The following is a 6,000-nucleotide window of genomic DNA, read 5'->3' on the forward strand; positions in this document are numbered from 1 at the left end:
GCAGCCTTTTTGGCATCCTAGGTGGCAAAAGGTCCCGCCCCCGAAATGGCGCCCCCAACGGAGGTGGTGGAAGGTCCCGCCCCCGAAATACCGCCGCCAACCGATGCTGCTGAACATCCGGCTGCCGCAGTCGCTGCCCCCCAAATGTTAGTGCCCTAAGCGACCGCCTAGGTCGCCTAATGGGTTGCGCCGGCCCTGGTAATCACCTGTCTCCAGGAGCTGAGTAAAACTAAACCATCAGATATCGAGAGACACTTCACCACTGCATTCATAAACAGCCCTCACATGCTATAATTATAGGCCTCTTATCAGTATTCCTTACTCAGACAAAATTCACATTTATTTCAGGATTGATGTAAGGAGCCATGAATACAAACCATAATTGAATGAGTACCTGTGTTCAGTTACCTAGGGCAAGGTAATGAATGCCTTTCATTGTGCTAGGTATGGTACAAATGTGCAACAAAGAAACAGTCTCTGTCCCAAAGGGTTTACAACCTAAATATAAGACAGCGGGTGCCTAGAACAAGCACACAATGTGTATACAAACAAATGGGGGGAGCACAAGGTAATAATGAATCAGTTATGATCAGCACTTTTTCATTTTAACTAATAAAACTTAACACTTAAGCTATATTTTTCATCTAAATTCCAGAAAGCGAATGAGCATTATGGGCCTGATCCAACTCCCATTAAGGTCAGTGGAAAGACTACACTAATGGGAGTTGACTCAGGCCTTATTAGAACTAGTGTCTTTGAAATATCTACAGATTTTGTTTAGGAATAACTAAGTTACAGAGAGATTTGACAATAGCCTACAATGCATGTGTTATAGTAGGCCTGATTGTCCACTGCCTTCTATCACAGCACATTCACTTTGCACAGAAGTAAATAAACATACAAAGGGCAATGCTGAAAATCAAGCCCACTGGGCTCAACCTTCTAAGCACTGAGGTGCAATTGCAGATATCTGAAGAGTTGCACATTGAGGCTGGGATTTTCAAGAGGTGCCTCAGGCCTTGTTCACACCCAGAAGTTGCATCCTTTATACTGCATCCACACTAGGGTTGTGCCAGTATGATTTTTTTCACTTAAAAAAAGTGAAATAGTTATATCAGATCAAAAACTGTGTAGACCAGGTACAAGGGAGTTAAGTTCATTGGGAGATAAGAAGCTCAGTGGGATTTGGACACCTAACTCCCTTCAGATGCTTTGAAAATCCCAGTCTGAAATAAATGCAGATGCCCAATTCCATGTACTTCAATAGGAGTTTCATTTTGATCAAGCCCTCAAACGTTTAGCCAAGAGCCTGTGAATCTGATATCTCTAGCCTATTAAGTATATCAAGTCACTAACACTGAAGTACGAAAAGCAAGGAATCATCTCCAATATCACACTGCTCTCCACTCCATTCCTAGCTGCAAAAAGTGGTCCACCTCTTCGATTACTTTTTTAATCTTTGAATCCCATGTGCTGTGTTATAGGACAACACATTGTTACCTTCCTCAGAGCTCCAGTCCAGGAAACCTTTCCCCTGCTGAGTCACTGCAAGATTCATTTTGAAATACAGTGAAGTAAGGCGTTAAGTTCATACTCACTAGCTTTCTATACAGAGAACACAGTGCAAACGTATAAAGTGAGAAGCTTAGATGCATTCTGTGAACTACCTATGTTACAACTGGTTTTCATAGAATAAATTTAAGTGTGTGTAAATTAAAAAAAAAAACAAAAACAAAAACAAACCAGGACAGGCCTGATTCTTATTTCACACTGTGGTCAGTCACAGTGTAAAACTTGTGTAAGTTTGAATTTTCTGATTTCTACTCTAAGATAAAGCAAATGCTTAAGGTGAAAGAGATATGAGTTAAGAAGGAGATGTGAGCTTTACCTTTGACTTTAACCTACTAACACCTAGCTTTTATATAGTACTTTTCATCAGTAGATCTCAAAGTGTTCTACAAAAGAGGCAAATATCACGCCCTGGTTACAGAAGGGTAAACTGAGGCACAGAGTGAGTTAAGAGTCACCCAGCAGGCCAGGGACGGGGTGGTAATATAACCCATATCATCGGAGTCCCAGTCCAGTGTTCTATCCACTAACCATGGGATCAGGCTAATGTAGCCTGATTAAATGCATAGGAGTGTCCAGACTAGCCTTTACAGATGTGTTATGTATCTTTGGTTAAATGATTGCCAACTAACTTAAGGTACTTCAGTCTGATGAAGGCAAGCCCTCCAAAAAGAAAGAAGTGGCATAACTGACCAAATACTGCTCACCTTAGCTATATGAGAAATCCCATAGTTTCAGTAAGACTTACGCATGAGTAATGTGAAAAGGATTTGGTCCAAAATATGTATTAATTATTCACAAGGCTGGACCAGCTCAGATCCATTCCTGTTTCATCTGTTACACTTTAAAAGATTTGACACTGCACTGAAGTAAAATTAAGTTGATAGAGGCAGCGTAAGGCTGTTTTTCATGGTTAGCTCTTTCCTGATATTGTCCATGTTTCTGTAACGTCACAGAGATCCTGTCAGTTTCAGTGGAAATTCCCTGCAGGAGCAGTTGCAGACCTGGGCACTTTACATAGCAGTCTTGCTGCCATAGTAGTCTAGCCTCCTAGTACTGTTCAAAATGCTCATGTAATAGTCTTATATAAGAACTCATGGCCTTATGTGTCCTAAAGTCTATGGTTGTTTAACCTGCCAACCACTGAAAGTTACACTTGTGCCTATTTCTCTCCTAAAATTGTCCCCAACTCCATACAACTCCTTTAAACTAGAATAGCTTTTTGGAGGGATGGAGCAGAGACATGGAAAATAATTTGCTAGAAGAATTAGGGACTGTCTCTCCCCAGTAGTAATTCATATTGAATTGCATCCCTGCAGTTGGCAATCTGCAGCCTGCTTCTGGTCTCACCTATGTTAGACTAAGTCAGGAGCAATTCCATTGAAGTCAATGGGCCAAACAGGTGTAAACAGCTACCAGATCAGAGTGGTAGTCTTTCTACGCTCACTTCTGTACAGGTGTACATTACTATACCAGGACCAAGAAAGAATCAGGAACAGGGCTACATTAAAGCATAAGCACTATAGGCATTTGCGTAAGGCCCCCCGACTCCCGAAGTCATATTTGTTACAATCTCAGCTTTCATTTAAAAAATAAAATAAGATTTGTGAAGAAAACCTTGAAAATGTAAGATGATGGTGACTAATGCAGTGACATCTGTTGAGTTTGCAGAGAGCCTGAACCAACGGCAAGAGAGCAAATAAGTCCAAGCTTCACTGCTCTGGAAGACCCTGCTGATAATATCCCTGCAGAGGTTTGTGTGTGGCAGAAGAGTGAAGTGGGCTTCATGCACCCCACCTAGACATTCACCTGAAGAAGCAGAGGTGGAGTTAGGGTGATAAAGACCCTGCTGCACTCCTCCCACTGTTCCCCTGTGAGGAGAAGCTCCCCTATCCCCCATCCTGCCACCTGCGTTTAAAAAGGAGAAGGCTTTTTGCCATCACAACCCCAAGTGGGTCATAGAGGCACAGAGCACCATATGATGGTGTGCCCTGGGCCCCAGAAAGCCCTGTTGACACCATTCCTGCAACACCAACTGAGCCCACTATCTAACAAGCCTGTTCTACATTCTCCAGAAACATTAGATCTGACTAGCTTCAGGAGACTTATAAGCTGCTTCTGCTGCTGCTTCCCAATCCCCTACCTCAGCAGCAAGGAGAGGGTGAAGTCTCACTATCATTGTCACAACAGACTGCCTTAGATGCAAGGAATATAACTGATAGTAAGGGTGAGGGGCATGAGTGTGAGTGAGTGAGTGAACCAAGGGAAACAAACAGCATGACTTAGCTTCTTAACATAGCAGCAGCACACTTCCAAGTATGTACGTGTGTGTATGTGAGGCAGAATGGAGATCCCCTGAGGACATGAGCAAGCTTCAGGAGCAGACCACAAAGTTTCCTATTATTTCCAGACTATTCTGGAATAATGCTAGAAGCCAGGATGCTTCTGAAGCACTGTGATTCTCAGCTACAATGCTTGTATTGATCTCAGCGTGACCATTCAGCTTTCAAACAGTCCCAAGTAACTTGAGAGCACAACTCTCAAAGGACTTTCAATAGGACTGGTACTTCTAAGCCAATTTCCACAGATGCAGAACAACCACAGCTCCTATTGACTGCATGTGAGTTTGCCTCAGTGGGAGATGTAGATGCTCAGGACATCTGGAAATCACTTGGGTGTATAGTTCTGAATCTAGGTATCTTAGCTCTCAGTACCTGAGGCTTGGTCTACACTCAGGGCCGGCTCCATAGTTTTTGCCGCCCCAAGCTAAAGAGCAAAAAAGCCGCGATCACGATCGGGAACTCTAATGCCGCCACTTCATTCTTCGGTGGCAATTCGGCAGCCGATCCTTCACTCTGACATGGACTGAGGGACCCACCACTGAATTGCCACCAAAGAGCCAGACGTGCTGCTCCTAGCACCTGCTTGCTGGGCTAGTGCCTGGAGCTGGCCCTGTCTATACTACAAAGTTAAGTTGATGTAAACTGGCTTCTGTCGATCTCATTGTGCAGATGTTTCCACTTAAATTTGTCTCCCACAAATGTAAATGCCCTGTTACAGCGATGCAGTAACACCACTTCCCTGAGCAGCATTGAGCCACGGTCAATGTATTGAGGTCAGTGCAGTGTGGGGGTAGACCAAGGATTGGCAACCTTCGGCACTTGGCCCATCAGGGAAATCCACTGGTGGGTCAGGATGGTTGGTTTTGCCTGTAGTGTCCATAGGTTCAGCAGATTGCAGCTCCCACTGGCTTCTGTTCGCTGTTCCAGGCCAATGGGGGCTGTGGAAAGCGGCAGCTAGCACATTCCATACCACTTCCCGTAGCCCCCATTGGCCTGGAACGGCAAACTATGGCCAGTGGGAGCTGCTATCACCCGAAGCTGTGGATGGTTCAGGTAAACAAAACATCCCAGCCCACCAGCGTATTTCCCTGATGGGCCACATGCCAAAGGTTGCCAATCCCTGGTGTAGATACTGTTTATGTTGGCCATAAGAGTCTGCCAGCTGTCCCAGAGTGCCCAACATTGACTGCTCTGGCCACAACTGTGAACTCTACTGCCCAGGGGTCATGGAGCCTATAATGCCCCTCTCCCCTTTAAAGCCTTGCAAATTTTTGAAATGCTTTTTCCTGATTGTCCAGCTTGGTGAACATGCCTAGCAGTTCTCCATTGCTGTGTGGAACTGCCCAGCTGACCATGCTAGCAACATGCTCCAGCCTGGAGTAGACAGGAGATATTGGATCACCTGGGCCTTTGGGGCTAAGAGGCTGTACAAGCAGAGCTACAGAAACATGAGCCCCTGTGAGCAAATTGCACTAGGAGTGCAGGAGAAGGGTACAATAGGGACCAACAGCAGTGCCGCATGAAAGCCAAGGAAATTCCAGAAGATTGGAGGAGTGCTAATATTGTGCCAGCGTTCAAAGGGCATGTGGAATGAGCAGGTAATTATAGACTGATGAGTCTGACATTAATCCTTGGCAAAATAATTGAATAGTTAATAAGGGATTCAACTGATAAAGATTTAAAGAATAGGAACATAATTAAGTCCAGTCAACATGGTTTTATGGAAAATAGATCTTGGCAAATCTAATTTCATTCTTTTAGACAATAACAAGTGTGGTTGATAAAGGTAACTGCATAGATATAGAGTAGACATTTGTAAGACATTTAACTTAGTCATTTGAAAAGGATGGTGAAAAATTGGAGATGGTACAGAAAGGAGTCACAAAAACGATAGGAGAGCTGGAGAAAATACCTTACAATGAAATACTTGAATTCAATCTGGTTAGTTTGTCAAAAAGAAGCTTGAGAGGTGACTTGATTACAGTGCCTTCATGGGGAGAAAATTGCAGTTAAGCCAAACCCGGACATCTGATCTGGTGGTGTTACATACTCCACCTGAAGAGCAATAGGTTCTGGTCTGGATTCTGAC

This window comes from Chelonoidis abingdonii, chromosome 5 (assembly GCF_003597395.2).
Source record: "Chelonoidis abingdonii isolate Lonesome George chromosome 5, CheloAbing_2.0, whole genome shotgun sequence".
Lineage (NCBI taxonomy): Eukaryota > Metazoa > Chordata > Testudines > Testudinidae > Chelonoidis > Chelonoidis abingdonii.